At 42.0% G+C, this 15,980-nt stretch overlaps 1 protein-coding gene and 1 non-coding gene across 4 annotated transcripts in view; one reads left to right on the forward strand and one right to left on the reverse strand.

Moving 5' to 3' along the window:
* FRMD4A (FERM domain containing 4A) overlaps nucleotides 1–15,980 on the forward strand; it is a 681,483-nt gene that overhangs the window by 206,448 nt on the left and 459,055 nt on the right. The gene's annotated exons all lie outside the window — the stretch shown is intronic.
* Nucleotides 9,987–10,115, reverse strand: LOC136307193 (small nucleolar RNA SNORA69). The gene has a single exon (XR_010725863.1). It is a non-coding gene; the product is annotated as a small nucleolar RNA SNORA69 (small nucleolar RNA).

A 15,980-nucleotide genomic window follows, 5' to 3' on the forward strand; every position in this document is an offset into this window, starting at 1 on the left:
CACTGTCTCCTTGGGTCTACATGGTCTGGGGCCCCCACCAAGCAAGAACAACAAAGAGCAGCGTGAGGGAACTGCCTGGCTTGCGGTGTGAAACGACAGCCCACTCCAGTTCTGCCTGGTTAACTTGCCATAGGTATGTCAGGCACATACAGCCACCCCTGCCTTCACTTGTAATCAAGTGGGTGATCAAGAGATCCTGAGGTGGAGCTGAGCAGAGTCTAAGCTCTCCCTTGCTAAGAAGATGAAATCATCTGGAGCTGTTTTCAATACAGTGGACAGTTGTACTTTCTAGAAAAGCTGTGCTTCTGATACTCTGTTAATTACCTTGTAAGTGAGCAGTGTGGGTATTTAATAACCTTGATGATTCTAGTTGGAGACTTAAAGATGCACATAATAAATCTTAGTGATCTACTGGCTGGAAAGCAAGTAAGTAAATGTCAAACTCCTCATTGGTCCTTTCATTGAATTGAGGCAGACATGAAAAATACCCTAACAGGGAAACTAAAATTAGAAAATTCAGCTCAGGAAGGGATCCTCTGTAAAAAACAAACAAACAAACAAAAACCTTTAAGAACACAGCACAATATTTTGATGCAGTTATTTTCTCCAAAATTTGATTATGGTAGCATCTTGTTTTGTTTTTAATGCTGTATAGGTGATACCTCATACTCTGTATATTAATACACACACACACACACACACCACTTGATTGCTTTTTAATGCATTTTACAAGATAAAAAAAATGACTAACTTAAGAAATCTGGTATATAAGGAAATCCCTTTAAGGAATCTAAACACTCTTCCTGCTCTTTCTTGAAATCTTGTTCATGCCTCAAATTTCTAACTGGTTTGGTGTCATTTTGTGTTTTGCTCTTCCATGCTGTCAGGACCCAAGGGTAGTGTCTTCAGTGTTAGTCTCAGTCCTTAATTTGAGTACTTCTCTTTAATGAAACCTGAAGCTCAAGAATTTCTAACAGTGACAAAAAGATTATTGCAGAGTACTGAAGCCATGCCACCAAGTGCACTTGATATAGTTCATAAAGTTAGAAATATAGAAAAAATTACAGTGACCAGGCCTCATTGCTATATGGTCCCAGCAGTGGTTTCAACTCAGAGTAGCTGGGTGATGCATCCTGATTCGACCCAATTCTACAAGTCTTGCTGTTCCCTGCTCAGGTCCCTGCAAAGTGGGCACCAGCAAGGGCCCACTGTCATGTTGATAATAGTGTCCTCAGATTCTCTCTCTGCAATTCCGCAGTGTACAGTGCAAAACTCACCAATTATTTTTTAATAATCTTGTTACTTCTCTTCCTGTTTCCAATCCCTATCTGTCATATTTGTGCAGCACAGAGCTATAGGACGTGTACTTCGGTATGCTATAATGCTGGTGGCCGAGGCGAGGCAGGTCCACATTGGATTTGGGCGGATGGTAGAAAAACTGTGGAGCCGAAAAGCATTGGGCCATTCCGTTTAATACAGTCTTACAATGGCAGACAAGCACATAGGCAGGGAGACCGCTTCTCAGGCAAACAAACAGCAAAATAGCCCCTCACGGTGGTGGGCAGGCAATCCACCATCTGCAATCCCCGTGAGCACAAGCACCCATAGCCTTATATAGGCCGTACACACTTGGTGCTGCTTCCTGCTCATGCACTAATCAAGCGAAGTGCTTGCAGCTGGTAAACCTGCGCGCAAGCCTAACACAGCTGCCCACATATGCCCTTTGATACTGTTGTGTCGGAACAGTGAGAAACAGACATCTTGCTACACACACAATTAAGAAACCAAATTAAGGAGCCTTTATTAATGCTGGCATGACCACATGGAGACTGAAGCCTTCCAATCATGTGGTCTCAAACACAGTGTGGGCTAGCTTTTAAAGATAAAATTACATACTGATTGAGAAATGGGGAGGAGAGGAAGCATAGCAGCAGGACAAAGCAGTGAAACAAGCTTTCTTACAATGCTTATCTATAGGGTTAATTCAGGGAGAAATTTTTTTTTTAATAATTTTATTTTTTTAATGGGGTGACATCAATAAATCAGGATACATATATTCAAAGATAACAAGTCCAGGTTATCTTGTCTTTCAATTATGTTACATACCCATCACCCAAAGTCAGATTGTCCTCTGTCACCTTCTATCTAGTTTTCTTTGTGCCCCTCCCCCTCCCCTTCCCCTTTCCCTCTTCCCCCTCCCCCCGTAACCACCACACTCTTATCAATGTCTCTTAGTTTCACTTTTATGTCCCACCTACGTATGGAATACGTAGGTTCCTGGTTTTTTCTGATTTACTTGTTTCACTTCGTATAATGTTATCAAGATCCCACTATTTTGCTGTAAATGATTCGATGTCATCATTTCTTATGGCTGAGTAGTATTCCATAGTGTATATGTGCCACATCTTCTTTATCCAGTCATCTATTGACGGGCTTTTTGGTTGTTTCCATGTCCTGGCCACTGTAAACAATGCTGCAATGAACATGGGGCTGCATGTGTCTTTACGTATCAATGTTTCTGAGTTTTGGGGGTATATACCCAGTAGAGGATTTCTGGGTCATAAGGTAGTTCTATTTTCAGTTTTTTGAGGAACCACCATACTTTCTTCCATAATGGTTGTACTACTTTACATTCCCACTAACAGTGTATGAGCGTTCCTTTTTCTTCAGGGAGAAACATTTTGAGAACACCTGCCACCTTGCAAAGCCAGCCCATGGCCACAGTACGGGAGACCATCCTCAAGGCCAGGAATAGGGAGCCTTTGCAGAAAAGTAAGTCCTGCCCAAAACCCTTTGTTTTAGAAAAAGTTCTGTTAAGAGTTATTCATGCTAAGAACCTTTTTTTTTCTATATTTCAATACCACAAAAAAAATTCTCTCCTGGATTAGTGTAGATGAGGAGCCCTCCAGGACTTCAGACACGAGCAAGAATATCTTCTAGATCGAGTTTTACCTTGACAACTCATCTTCTGTTACTCAGAAGGCTTTTCCTTTACATTTAATTCTAGGCCCCTGCTATAAATATCCTCCTGGCAACCAACTGCTCCTGCAGCACAGTTTACTATTTCATACTTTCTGTTTGGGTTACACACTCACAGTACTGCTATTCCTTCTAGAGCCATTTCAACAATTCACCTCTTTCCTAAGAATATCAACCCTGCTTTGTTAGGAGAGAGGAAGATTTATTTCAGTTTTATTTTTTTTAAAAATCAGTGCAATTTATACAAAGCACTCAGAAGTTTGTTGACCAATGAGGTTCAGCCCATAGACTCATAAAGAGGATGAAGGAAACAAAACAAGGTCTGAAAATTACCTAAATATCTGGACTGTGAGTTCCTGCCTCACGGAGCTGGGCCAGCCCCCTCCAATGAATCCAAATTGTTGGTGATGGCATCTCTCTCAAGGAGCCAGGCAAATATCTTCCCACAAGTGAACAATTTCCAGTAAAACTAGAGCCTCTTTTTGTTGTTGTTGTTGTTTTGTTTTGTTTTTAAGCTTGAGAGGGTAAACTTTTCTATTCCCAATAAAGAAGGCGTTTTGAGGCCAAGACCCTAATGAGGGTCTAAAGCTGCCACCTATGAGCATGTTTGAAAACATAGAATGGGGCTGGCTCTGTTCCCAGCATACGTACTGGCTGAGGGGTTGGGGGAGAGATTTTTTGTTGTCCTTGTAACAGGTGACAATTCAGAGTAATGCCAGCCCACTCTCTGTGGGGACCCTAAGTGCTTGAGGGACTGGAGGGGGGAAAGAATGAATAATGGATGGGAAGTCAGCCAATGGCCTTGACTGTTCGTTGTTCTCTTCTCATGGAAACAGAGCCTTCTGAGAGCCACCACCAGGGGCCTTTGGGAAAATAGGTACAGTTGGGAGCAACCTTTGTGACTAAAATCAGCTGGGAAAGTAAATGGACTTCCAGTGATGGGGGCATTCCAACAAAGAGGCTTTGGAACAGTGGTGACCAGAAGTCAGCTGAATGAGCCTCACTAGATTTCTTATAAATGAGGACTCAGCTTTAGGGACCTTTCCCAGTATCGTCCAGACCACCCCTGCCCTTGCTTTTGTTCTTTCCCGACAAGCTGGCTCATTATCAGAGCAGCAGGGAGCAGTGACAGGAGTCCAGTCCCCAGTGTGCTTGGGGCGCATGTCCCACGAGCTGTGTGATCTTGCACAGTGACTCACCCTGCCTGTGCCTCCACTTCCTCCTGTGCAGCACTGAGTCGCACAGGCAGTCCTTCCAGAAGCAGACTAAGCTCAAGATCCAAGTGAAAGTGTCTTATTGAGGAAGTGCTTTCAGAAGAACCAGGAGAGGAGCCAGGTGAGTAGGATAAGTGGGTAAAGAAGCCACAGAAGATGGGACGGCTAGTGAAGGAAGTCCTAGCAGCGGCCCGACCCTGGCTCGCTCTGCGGTATAAGTTGCTATAGGGAAAACAGCTGTGTTAGGCTTGCTTGCTTGTACTTTGCGTGATTAGTACATGAGCACGTGTCAGAGCCCTGTGTGTGGCCTGCATAAGGCTATGGGTACTCTCACTCATAGCAGATTGTGGATTGCTTGCCTGCAGCAAGAGGAGGTTTTTCCCCTGCCTGTCCCCAGCCATTAGTAGAGTCTCATAAACGGGAATGGCCTAAAGCTTTCCAGCTCTGCAGTTCCTCTACCGTCTGCCAGAACACAAAGTGGACCTGCCTGGCCTCGGTCGCCAGCATTGCAGTTGCACTTGGAGTTCCCATGTCTGGAGGAAAGGGATCCATCCAGTCTCTGTATGCTCTCAGCACTCAAGTCATTGCTAGGTTGGTGGGGTAGACTTCAGTTCCCAAGCACCTCTGGCTCCCTCTCTTTGAGCAAAGCAGCTCCAGCAGCCTGAGGGCAGCACTCTGAGGGAAGCAGCAAGTGTGAGCCGTTAGCAGCAAAGCCCGCAGATGCCGGGGTGAACCCACAGGTAGAGGGGGTCAGAGAGGCACCAACAGAGGTGCCCGTTACGCTGTGGGATAGGAGCACCTATTTCATAGCATTATTGTGAGTATTAAATGAGTTGATTCCTACAAACTTCCTACCTAAATTCATACAGTGAACTTTTAGTAACTCTAGTTTTTCCCAGTTGCCCCATCACACATTACCCTCAACCTCTCACCCAGCATGCTGGGAACAGGACCAGTTGTAATCTATGTTTATACATGTGCTAGTTTTAGTGGCATCTTTCACAGTGCTCAGCTCCCTCACAGGACCACTCCTCGGTTATGTGTTGAGAAGGACACAGGCTGGGAGAGATGGGGACCTGTTGATGACAGAGTACCTAGAAGGACCACAGGGGCTGGAACAGCGGAATGAGCATGGGAAACACAAGCTCACCAGTCCTCGGTGTACAGTCCATTGTGTGGAAAACACACAGAGGATTTATCTATCAATAAACTCCCCAGGGTCAACACACAGTTGAAACTACCAAAAACATTAATACAGACTAGCTACATTCATGAAACTGCCATTTTTTGAACTCTACAAGTAGCAGTTTCATCTGACTCTAAGCTCACCATCTCCGTCTGGAGTTTTACGAGCAGTTCCCATCACTGCCTTCAAGGAGGAGCGTGGCAATCTGCAATGCTGAATGTGTTATCGATCTGGAGGCGTGAGTTGAAGGGACTGAGTGTGGTTAGCCAGACAAAAGTGTAGGCAGTAAGAGGGCTAACTTCAAGTATAAGCAGAACTGTCATAGAAAGAAAATGTAAAGCTATGAGGGGAAGGCCGGGAGGAAGTTGCTCAAAAGTTTTTTTATGAATATTCCTTCTGTCTGCAGGTTCTAAAGGCTGCTTGACCCCACAGGGTGTGGCAGGACAGAGCCTCCCAATTACCCTGGGCATCCACGCAGGGGCTGACAAGCAGTGGAAAGGATTCAGACCGCTTACCCCAGCTTCCAAGACCGTAGTGTTTATCAAGGATCAATAAGAAATAGATAATAGATGACAGGTAGTCAGACTGATAGGTAGATAAGTAGATAAATGAATAGACAGATAAACATATAGACAGGCAGGAAGATAGATAGATAATAGATAGATAGATAGATGATAGATAGATGATAGATAGATAGATAGATAGATAGATAGATAGATAGATAGATAGATAGATAGATGGATATAGGGCACTTGGTGCAATAGAAATAAATACAAAAAAGTTCACTGTAACTAGCATTGCTCCAGGAAGACCTTGCGAAATGTTTAGGGCTGATCATGGCATGCTTTCTAGAGGCAAAATAGATGGGTCTGAGCACAGAGAAATGTGTGAGCAAATAGGTGGTGATGTTCTGAACGCCCAGACTGTTTGGTTTGCAGTGTTCTAGTCTGCTTTACAATCGTCTTAGTCACATCTCCACAGTGTCCCTGTTTCCTTGCCCTTCTTTTCAGATAAGGATATTAATAGAAAAAAAGCCAAGTGAGTTAGCATCTTAGACTGCTAAGTAGCTCTGATAGTTTCTGCTTTTCTTCCAGACATCAAGGTGACTTTATGAATGTAAAGGAATCTGTCTCCCTGTCTTGTGAATGACAATTCCCAACTACAATTTGCTTTTTAGTATCTAACAGAAGTCACTGCAACATGAGCCTTCAAAAGGAATTCTCTTGGTCTCTTCTCTGTTTCCTCTTCTGTTTTAATAATGGGGCATACACAATAGTGTTTAGATTAATTCTTGATTGTAAACTACTTTGAAATCTATGCTGCATGTAGGCTTTTTAAAATCACAGCCATCTTCTGAGTTGGGACTTATGGCGCCATGTGAAATGAATTTTCACATTTAATTTCCATTTCCCAGAGAGGTAAACTGATAAGGGTACCAGGTCAGGTGTGTGGTACAGCCCTTCAATTCAGAAGTCTCACTTTTTGCCCTGGATTTCACCAGGAACCACAGAAGTGTCTAAGTCATTTCATCGTCGGGCGTCTCAGTGTCCTTCCTGACTCACAGAATTGCTGTGAATATGAGGAACAGGTTGTGGAGGCACATCAACAATACTAATAACTAACATTTACTTCATGCTTCTGCACAGGAATATGCTAAATACGTTACCTATATAATCTCCTTTCCATCTTCGCCCCAACCCTCGGATTTAACACCATCAATAACACACCACATCAACCAAAGCCTGTGCTCTTTTTTTTTCTTCTTTTTTTGTTTTTTAATTTTCTTTTCTTGAAGCTGGAAACGGAGAGAGACAGTCAGACAGACTCCCGCATGCGCCCGACCGGGATCCACCCGGCACGCCCACCAGGGACGATGTTCTGCCCACCAGGGGGCGATGCTGTGCTGTGACCAGAGCCACTCTAGCGCCTGGGGCAGAGGCCAAGGAGCCATCCCCAGCGTCCGGGCCATCTTTGCTCCAATGGAGCCTTGGCTGCGGGAGGGGAAGAGAGAGACAGAGAGGAAAGAGGGGGGGGTGGAGAAGCAAATGGGCACTTCTCCTATGTGCCCTGGCCGGGAATGGAACCCGGGTCCCCCGCACGCCAGGCCGACGCTCTACCGCTGAGCCAACCGGCCAGGGCAGAGCCTGTGCTCTTACACACCATATGTCACACCCCCATACCCAACTAGGTTGGCCAGTGTGTCCCAGTTTGTCAGTGACTTTCCCAGTGTTCCCAGGGAAAGTCCAGAGTCCTAGGCACCCTGCTCAATTCTGAGCAAACCAGAATGCTTGGCTCTCTCTCTCATTCTCTCTGTCTCTCTACGTCTCATTCTCTCTCTCTCTCTCTCTCTCTCTCTTTCTCTCTCTCTCATACACACACACTAGCGTAAGGCATCATACACTCCCAGAATTCTGGAGTTGGGAAGGACTTTAAGACACACCCAAGAAATCCAGAGGCTCAGCTGGAGAGGGATGAAATCATTTACCCAGCTGGAGGCAGGGCTAAGGATCCCCTGGAGTCAGGCAGAAGAAAAAGGAGTCCACTTAGTGATATTTCTTTATGCCATGATGATCACCCACAATTCTCACAAAACATATATTATATAAATAAACTCTCATAGAGGGTTTACACATAAAAGGCTGTCAAGAGGCCCTGGCCAGAAAGCTGAGTTGGTTGGAGCCTTGTCCTGATGCTCAATCAGGGCACATATGGGAGGTGGCCAATGAATGCATGAATAAGTGGAACAATACAATGTTTCTCTCTCTCTTCCTTCCTCTTTCCCTCTAAAATCAATCCGTAAAGAAAACTGTCAACATATACCCTGGCCAGCTAGCTTAGTTGGTTGAAATGTCATCTTGACACCCCAATGTTATGGGTTCGATCTCTGATCAGGGCACATACAAGGAGCAACCAATGAATGCATAAATAAGTGGAACAACAATGTCTCTCTCTCTCTCTCTCTTTCTCCCTCCCCCCTTCTCACTCTATAAAATCAATAAATAAAAAAATAAAAATAAAAGATTGTCAACATAAGCTTACTTAGCAATGTTAATCTATACACAGTCAAAAAAGTTACAAACTTTGCTTCAAAAATGACTCTGGAAAAACAGTAAGTCCATTAATCAGTGTTGGAAATGGCCATTTCCCTCTAAGCTGAGGATGAGTAGGTTTATCAAACTACTTTGAGATTATCTCAAAATAGAGAAATAGTCCTATTTTTCACTAGTATTAGGTAAGATGCAAATCATAAAAACATAAATTAAGGCCCTGGCTGGTTGGCTCAGTGGTAGAGCATCAGCCTGGTGTGTGGAAGTCCTGGATTCAACTCCCGGTCAGGGCACACAGGAGAAGCGGTCATCTGCTTCTCCATCCCTCCTCTTTCTTTCTTTCTTTCTTTCTTTCTTTCTTTCTTTCTTTCTTTCTTTCTTTCTCTCTCACTCTCTCTCTCTAAATGAATAAATAAAATCTAAAAAAGAAACAAAAATATAAATTATGAATTTTTAAAATACATGTTTTTTCTAAACTTTGTTTAGAATACATGAAAATTGATTCAAATCTTTTATATTGACAGATTTGAATTCATATTAGTGAATTTGAGGTATTAGTGAATTTGTGGTGTCAGAAGCTGAAGTATCAAAGATTCATCAAGTGTTCAGTCTCCTGAAAGCAGAAAAGCAAGCTAGTACATTTGAAAAGATTTTTGTTAACTTGACGGCAATGACACAGGTTTCTGTTTAGCCTTTAGTTAAATAGATACTGAAATTAATTGTTATATTACATTCCCCCATCTATCTAATTAGTTTTATTTCTTTGTACACAAATAGAAAACCATATCACTATCATTTATTTTACACTTATGCTAAATGTGTACATTTACTAGAGAAATATACATACTGGGTGGAAATACGTGCCCTTATATATGATGGAGGTCTCTTGAAAGACCAGCTACAAAAGGCTTACTTCCAATCACGTTGAAGTTGAAGGCAGAAGATTTGCAAAAAAGAAAAAAAATTGTTGCAATGCTAATCGAAATGGCAGAGCCATGGATGCCTGCTACAGTCCCAAGAAAGGTGTGCCAATTCTCAAAGCAATTAAATGAATTGATAATTCCTGCTGCTGAACTGAACAGTTAATGAAATCCCTCCAAGTTAATGAGTCACATTGGGGTCCAGGCAGATGGTCCATCCCCGAAACCGTGACTGAGCCAATTTCACAGAGAGGAGGTTTTCACAGGATACTGAGAGCAAATGAATAGACGGGAAAATACACACCCACAGCTCCCTTTCCTTGCCCAGGGTGCTCTCACTGGCATGTTACAGTATCTAATGCTTGAAGCAGTCTCTTTTCCCAGCATACCTGTGGGCATTAAGCTGACAGGCCAGTGATTCTGAGGTCGGCTCAATCTCTTCACTGCAGAAAGAATTTCTGATCAGGGAGCATACTCCCTGCGAAGTGTTAGAGCCTCACCCAGGGGTTACCAAGGTACAACAGTACCAAGACTGCTGATTAGAGAGAATAACTGCAAAGGCTAACCTTGTGTATTGCTACCTGAAAGCCAAACAATGTACTCTGTTCTTTTTTATTATTATTTTTTATTTTCTTTACCTAATTGTCCATGTTAGTCTGTCATGATTTTACCTGCATTAAGGCAAAATCAAAAACAAACACGGTTTTCTTTCAGCAGGATAAATGGCAGTACTTCCACACAATGAAGCACTGTAATTGCAACCTGCTTTTGTACTCTGTTTTTTACATACACCACCTCATGCACAGCCCATGACTATGGGAGGTGGCCATTCATACTGGCATTTACAGACGGGAAAACTGAGACTTAGAGGGAATCCCTTGCAGTCACATGAAGGGTAAGTAGTTGGGATTCAACCACTTCTCTGTCTCCAGTACCAGACACTCCACCCTGTCCTGTGAGAAGGCGCTCAGGGCATACAAAGAATACCTCATGATCTACAAACAGATGGAGGAGTAATTTTCATAGTAAAAACTAGAACTTATTCTGGCATTTAGGAAGGAAGGATCTCAAAATGTACCCAAGGTTTTGTTTTCAGTCAGGTATGATAAGGACATTGTAAGGAGAGTTTGTTCCTCACCATTCCCAAGAGAAGGGAGCACACCATGCAAGGTCACACAGGGAAGCAGCATGGACACAAGTGTTCATTATGGCGTTTCAGAGGAGAGACGGGCAAGGCAAGGGAAGCAGCTGAGCGGGCGCTGAGCTGAGGAGGTGGTCTCTGGTCGTCCTGTGCCTGGCCAGGGGGTGCTTAGGGCCCGGGGATGGGCGCTGAGCTGAGGAGGTGGTCTCTGGTCGTCCTGTGCCTGGCCAGGGGGTGCTTAGGGCCCGGGGATGGGCGCTGAGCTGAGGAGGTGGTCTCTGGTCGTCCTGTGCCTGGCCAGGGGGTGCTTAGGGCACGGGGATGGGCGCTGAGCTGAGGAGGTGGTCTCTGGTCGTCCTGTGCCTGGCCAGGGGGTGCTTAGGGCACGGGGATGGGCGCTGAGCTGAGGAGGTGGTCTCTGGTCGTCCTGTGCCTGGCCAGGGGGTGCTTAGGGCCCGGGGATGGGCGCTGAGCTGAGGAGGTGGTCTCTGGTCGTCCTGTGCCTGGCCAGGGGGTGCGTAGGGCACGGGGATGATACCCTGGGCTGCAGGAACCTGACGAGGGAGGTGGGTGGGGGTACGGCTCAGAATTGAGGAGCTTGCCTATAAACCTGCACTTGCAGGCTAATTGTTTGCCACCTCTTGGAGAAGCAGGCTGTCCTCCAGTCTACAACGTACCAAGATTTCAAAGCATCAGAAAATAAAAAATATATATTATATGTGATTAATACAAGAAGCACTTAAAATCCCTCTGTACATGTGCGTTTTGTGCTTTTCCCCATAACAACATAAGCAGCAGTCATGGCTATGAACATTTTATTTAGAACACACTGCATATGAACTCTTTACAAGTCTAAGAGGAATGACATATGCCTCTTTAATCTTTTCATCTGAATATAACCTCTCATAAATGTATTAGCCCAGGCACTTGAATCACATAAATATTTCTCTAGATATATAATCATCTGTTTTATTTTCCTTTTAGGGGGCTTATCCAGGGGGAAAGGCAGAGAGAGAGAGACATGAACATCAAGCAGCTCCTGTGTGTGCCCTGACTGGGGAATCCAACTGGCAACCTCCATGCTCCAGGTTGATGATCCAACCAACAGAGCTATCGGGCCAGGGCTTAATTTTTTTTCATTTATTGATTGAGACAGAGAGAGGAAGGGAGAGAGAAGAGAGTGGGGAGGGAGCAAGAGGAAAGGGGGAAGGGAAGCACTCATCTGTTGTTTCGCTCAGTCGTGCACTCATTGGTTGCTTCCCATGTGTGCCCTGACTGGGGATTGAACCCGCAGGCTTGTTGTTTCAGAACTGATTGAGCTAACCCGCCAAAGGCCATGATCATCTGTTTCTTTTTTTTTTCTTTTTTTTTTTTTGTGTGTGTGTGTTTCTTGCCTTTTTTTTTTTTTTATAATTTTATTTTTTTAATGGGGTGACATCAATAAATCAGGATACATATATTCAAAGATAACAAGTCCAGGTTATCTTGTCGTTCAATTATGTTGCATACCCACCACCCAAAGTCAGATTGTCCTCCGTCACCCTCTATCTTGTTCTCTCTGTGCCCCTCCCCCTCCCCCTTTCCCTCCCCCATTCCCCCCTCCCCCCCGTAACCACCACACTCTTATCAATGTCTCTTAGTTTCACTATTATGTCCCACCTACGTATGGAATAATACAGTTCCTGTTTTTTTCTGATTTACTTATTTCGCTTCGTATCATGTTATCAAGATCCCACCATTTTGCTGTAAATGTTCCGATGTCATCATTTCTTATGGCTGAGTAGTATTCCATAGTGTATATGTGCCACATCTTCTTTATCCAGTCATCTATTGATGGGCTTTTTGGTTGTTTCCATGTCCTGGCCCTGAACAATGCTGCAATAAACATGGGGCTGCATGTGTCTTTACGTATCAATGTTTCTGAGTTTTGGGGATATATACCCAGTAGAGGAATTGCTGGGTCATAAGGTAGTTCTATTTTCAGTTTTTTGAGGAACCACCATACTTTCTTCCATAATGGTTGTACTACTTTACATTCCCACCAACAGTGGATGAGGGTTCCTTTTTCTCCACAGCCTCTCCAACATTTGCTATTACCTGACTTGCTAATAACAGCTAATCGAACAGGTGTGAGGTGGTATCTCATTGCCGTTTTGATTTGCATTTCTCTAATAGCTAAAGAAGATGAGCATCTTTTCATATATCTGTTGGCCATTTGTATTTCTTCCTGGGAGAAGTGTCTATTCATATCCTCTTCCCATTTTTTTATTGGATTGTTTGTTTGTTTGTTGTTGAGTTTTATGAGTTCTTTGTATATTTTGGATATTAAGCCCTTATCTGAGCTGTTGTTTGAAAATATCATTTCCCATTTAGTTGGCTTTCTGTTTATTTTGTTATCAGTTTCCCTTGCTGAGCAAAAACTTCTTAGTCTGATGTAGTCCCATTCATTAATTTTTGCCTTCACTTCTCTTGCCATTGGAGTCAAATTCATAAAATGCTCTTTAAAACCCAGGTCCATGAGTTGAGTACCTATGTCTTCTTCTATGTACTTAATTGTTTCAGGTCTTATGTTTAGATCTTTGATCCATTTTGAGTTAACTTTTGTACAGGGGGAGAGACTGTAGTCCAGTTTCATTCTTTTGCATGTGGCTTTCCAGTTTTCCCAGCACCATTTATTGAAGAGGCTTTCTTTTCTCCATTGTGTGTTCTTGGCCCCTTTATCAAAAATTATTTGACTATATATATGTGGTTTTATTTCTGGACTTTCTATTCTGTTCCATTGGTCTGAGTGTCTATATTTCTGCCAATACCATGCTGTTTTGATTGTCGTGGCCCTATAATATAGTTTGAAGTCAGGTATTGTAATGCCCCCAGCTTCATTCTTTTTCTTTAGGATTGCTTTGGCTATTCGGGGTTTTTTATAGTTCCATATAAATCTGATGATTTTTTGCTCTATTTCTTTAAAAAATGTCATTGGAAGTTTGATGGGAATTGCATTAAATTTGTATATTGCTTTGGGTAATATAGCCATCGTGATTATATTTATTCTTCCTAGCCAAGAGCAAGGTATATTCTTCCATCTCATTATATCTTTTTCAATTTTCCTTAAAAATGGTTTATAGTTTTCATTATATAAGTCCTTTACATTCTTTGTTATGTTTATTCCTAAGTATTTTATTTTTTTTTGTTGCAATCGTGAAGGGGATTATTCTTTTGAGTTCGTTCTGAATTGTTTCATTGTTGGCATATAGAAAGGCTATTGACTTCTGTATGTTAATTTTGTATCCTGCGACTTTACTGTATTGGCTTATTGTTTCTAGTAGTCTTTTTGTGGATTCTTTGGGGTTTTCGATGTATAGGATCATATCATCTGCAAAAAGTGATACCTTTACTTCTTCTTTTCCGATATGGATGCCTTTTATTTCTTTGTCTTGTCTGATTGCTCTGGCTAGAACCTCTAGTACCACATTAAATAAGCGTGGAGAGAGTGGACAAGCCTGTCTTGTTCCTGATTTAAGGGGGAAAGCCTTCAGTTTAGTGCCATTTAATATGATGTTAGCTGATGGTTTATCATATATGGCCTTTATCATGTTGAGATATTTTCCTTCTCTACCCATTTTGTTGAGAGTCTTAAACATAAAATTGTGTTGTATTCTATCGAAAGCCTTTTCTGCGTCTATTGATAAGATCATGTGGTTTTTGTTCTTTGTTTTGTTGATATGGTGTATTATGTTAACCGTTTTACGTATGTTGAACCATCCTTGAGATTCTGGGATGAATCCCACTTGATCATGATGTATTATTTTTTTAATATGTTGTTGTATTCGATTTGCTAGTATTTTGTATAGTATTTTAGCATCTGTATTCATTAGAGATATTGGTCTGTAGTTTTCTTTTTTTGTGCCATCCTTGCCTGGTTTTGGTATGAGGGTTATGTTGGCCTCATAAAATGTGTTTGGAAGTATTGCTTCTTCTTCAATTTTTTGGAAGACCTTGAGTAGAATAGGAACCAAGTCTTCTTTGAATGTTTGATAAAATTCACTGGTATAGCCGTCAGGGCCTGGACTTTTATTTTTGGGGAGGTTTTTAATGGTTTTTTCTATTTCTTCTCTACTGATAGGTCTGTTTAGGCTTTCTGCTTCTTCTTGACTCAGTCTAGGAAGGTTGTATTGTTCTAGGAATTTATCCATTTCTTCTAGGTTGTTGAATTTAGTGGCATAAAGTTTTTCATAGTATTCTACAATAATTCTTTGTATACCTACGGTGTCCGTGGTGATTTCCCCTCTTTCATTTTGGATTTTGTTTATATGAGTTCTTTCTCTTTTTTCCTTGGTAAGTCTTGCCAAGGGTTTGTCAATTTTTTTGAACTTTTCAAAGAACCAGCTCCTTGTTCTATTAATTTTTTCTATAGTTTTTCTGTTCTCTAATTCATTTATTTCTGCTCTGATTTTTATTATCTCCTTTCTTCGGCTAGTTTTGGGTTGTCTTTGTTCTTCTTTTTCTAGTTCCTTAAGGTGGGAAGTTAAGTGGTTCACTTGGGCTCTCTCTTGTTTGTTCATATATGCCTGAAGCGATATGAACTTCCCTCTTATCACTGCTTTTGCTGCATCCCATAGATTCTGATATGTCGTATTGTCATTTTCATTAGTCTGTATATATCTTTTGATCTCTGCACTTATTTCTTCTTTGACCCATTCATTTTTTAAAAGTGTGTTGTTTAGTTTCCACATTTTTGTGGGATTTTTTTCCTCTTTTTTGCAGTTGAATTCTAGTTTCAAGGCTTTATGATCAGAAAATATGCTTGGTACAACTTCAATTTTTCTGAATTTGCTGATGTTGTTTTTGTGGCCCAACATATGGTCAATTCTTGAGAATGATCCATGTACACTGGAGAAAAATGTATACTCAGTCACTTTGGGATGAAATGTCCTGTAGATGTCTATCATATCCAGGTGCTCTAGTGTTTTGTTTAAGGTCACTATGTCTTTGTTGATTCTCTGTTTGGATGACCGATCTAGAGCCATCAGCGGTGTATTGAGGTCTCCAAGTATGATTGTATTTTTGTCAGTTTTTGTTTTAAGATCAATAAGTAGCTGTCTTATACATTTTGGTGCTCCTTGGTTTGGTGCATATATATTAAGAATTGTTATGTCTTCTTGATTCAGTGTCCCCTTAGCCATTATAAAATGGCCATTTTTATCTCTGAGTACTTTTCCTGTCTTGTAGTCAGCATTATCCGATATGAGTATTGCTACACCTGCTTTTTTTTGGATGTTATTTGCTTGGAGTATTGTTTTCCAGCCTTTCACTTTGAATTTGTTTTTATCCTTGTTACTTAGATGAGTTTCCTGTAGGCAGCATACAGTTGGATTTTCTTTTTTAATCCATTCTGCTACTCTGTGCCTTTTTATTGGTGAGTTTAATCCGTTTACATTTAGTGTAATTATTGATACTTTTGAGTTCCCTATTGCCATTTTATATCTTGCTTTCTGT

The sequence above is a fragment of the Saccopteryx bilineata genome, chromosome 5 (genome assembly GCF_036850765.1).
Source record: "Saccopteryx bilineata isolate mSacBil1 chromosome 5, mSacBil1_pri_phased_curated, whole genome shotgun sequence".
NCBI classification, from domain to species: domain Eukaryota; kingdom Metazoa; phylum Chordata; class Mammalia; order Chiroptera; family Emballonuridae; genus Saccopteryx; species Saccopteryx bilineata.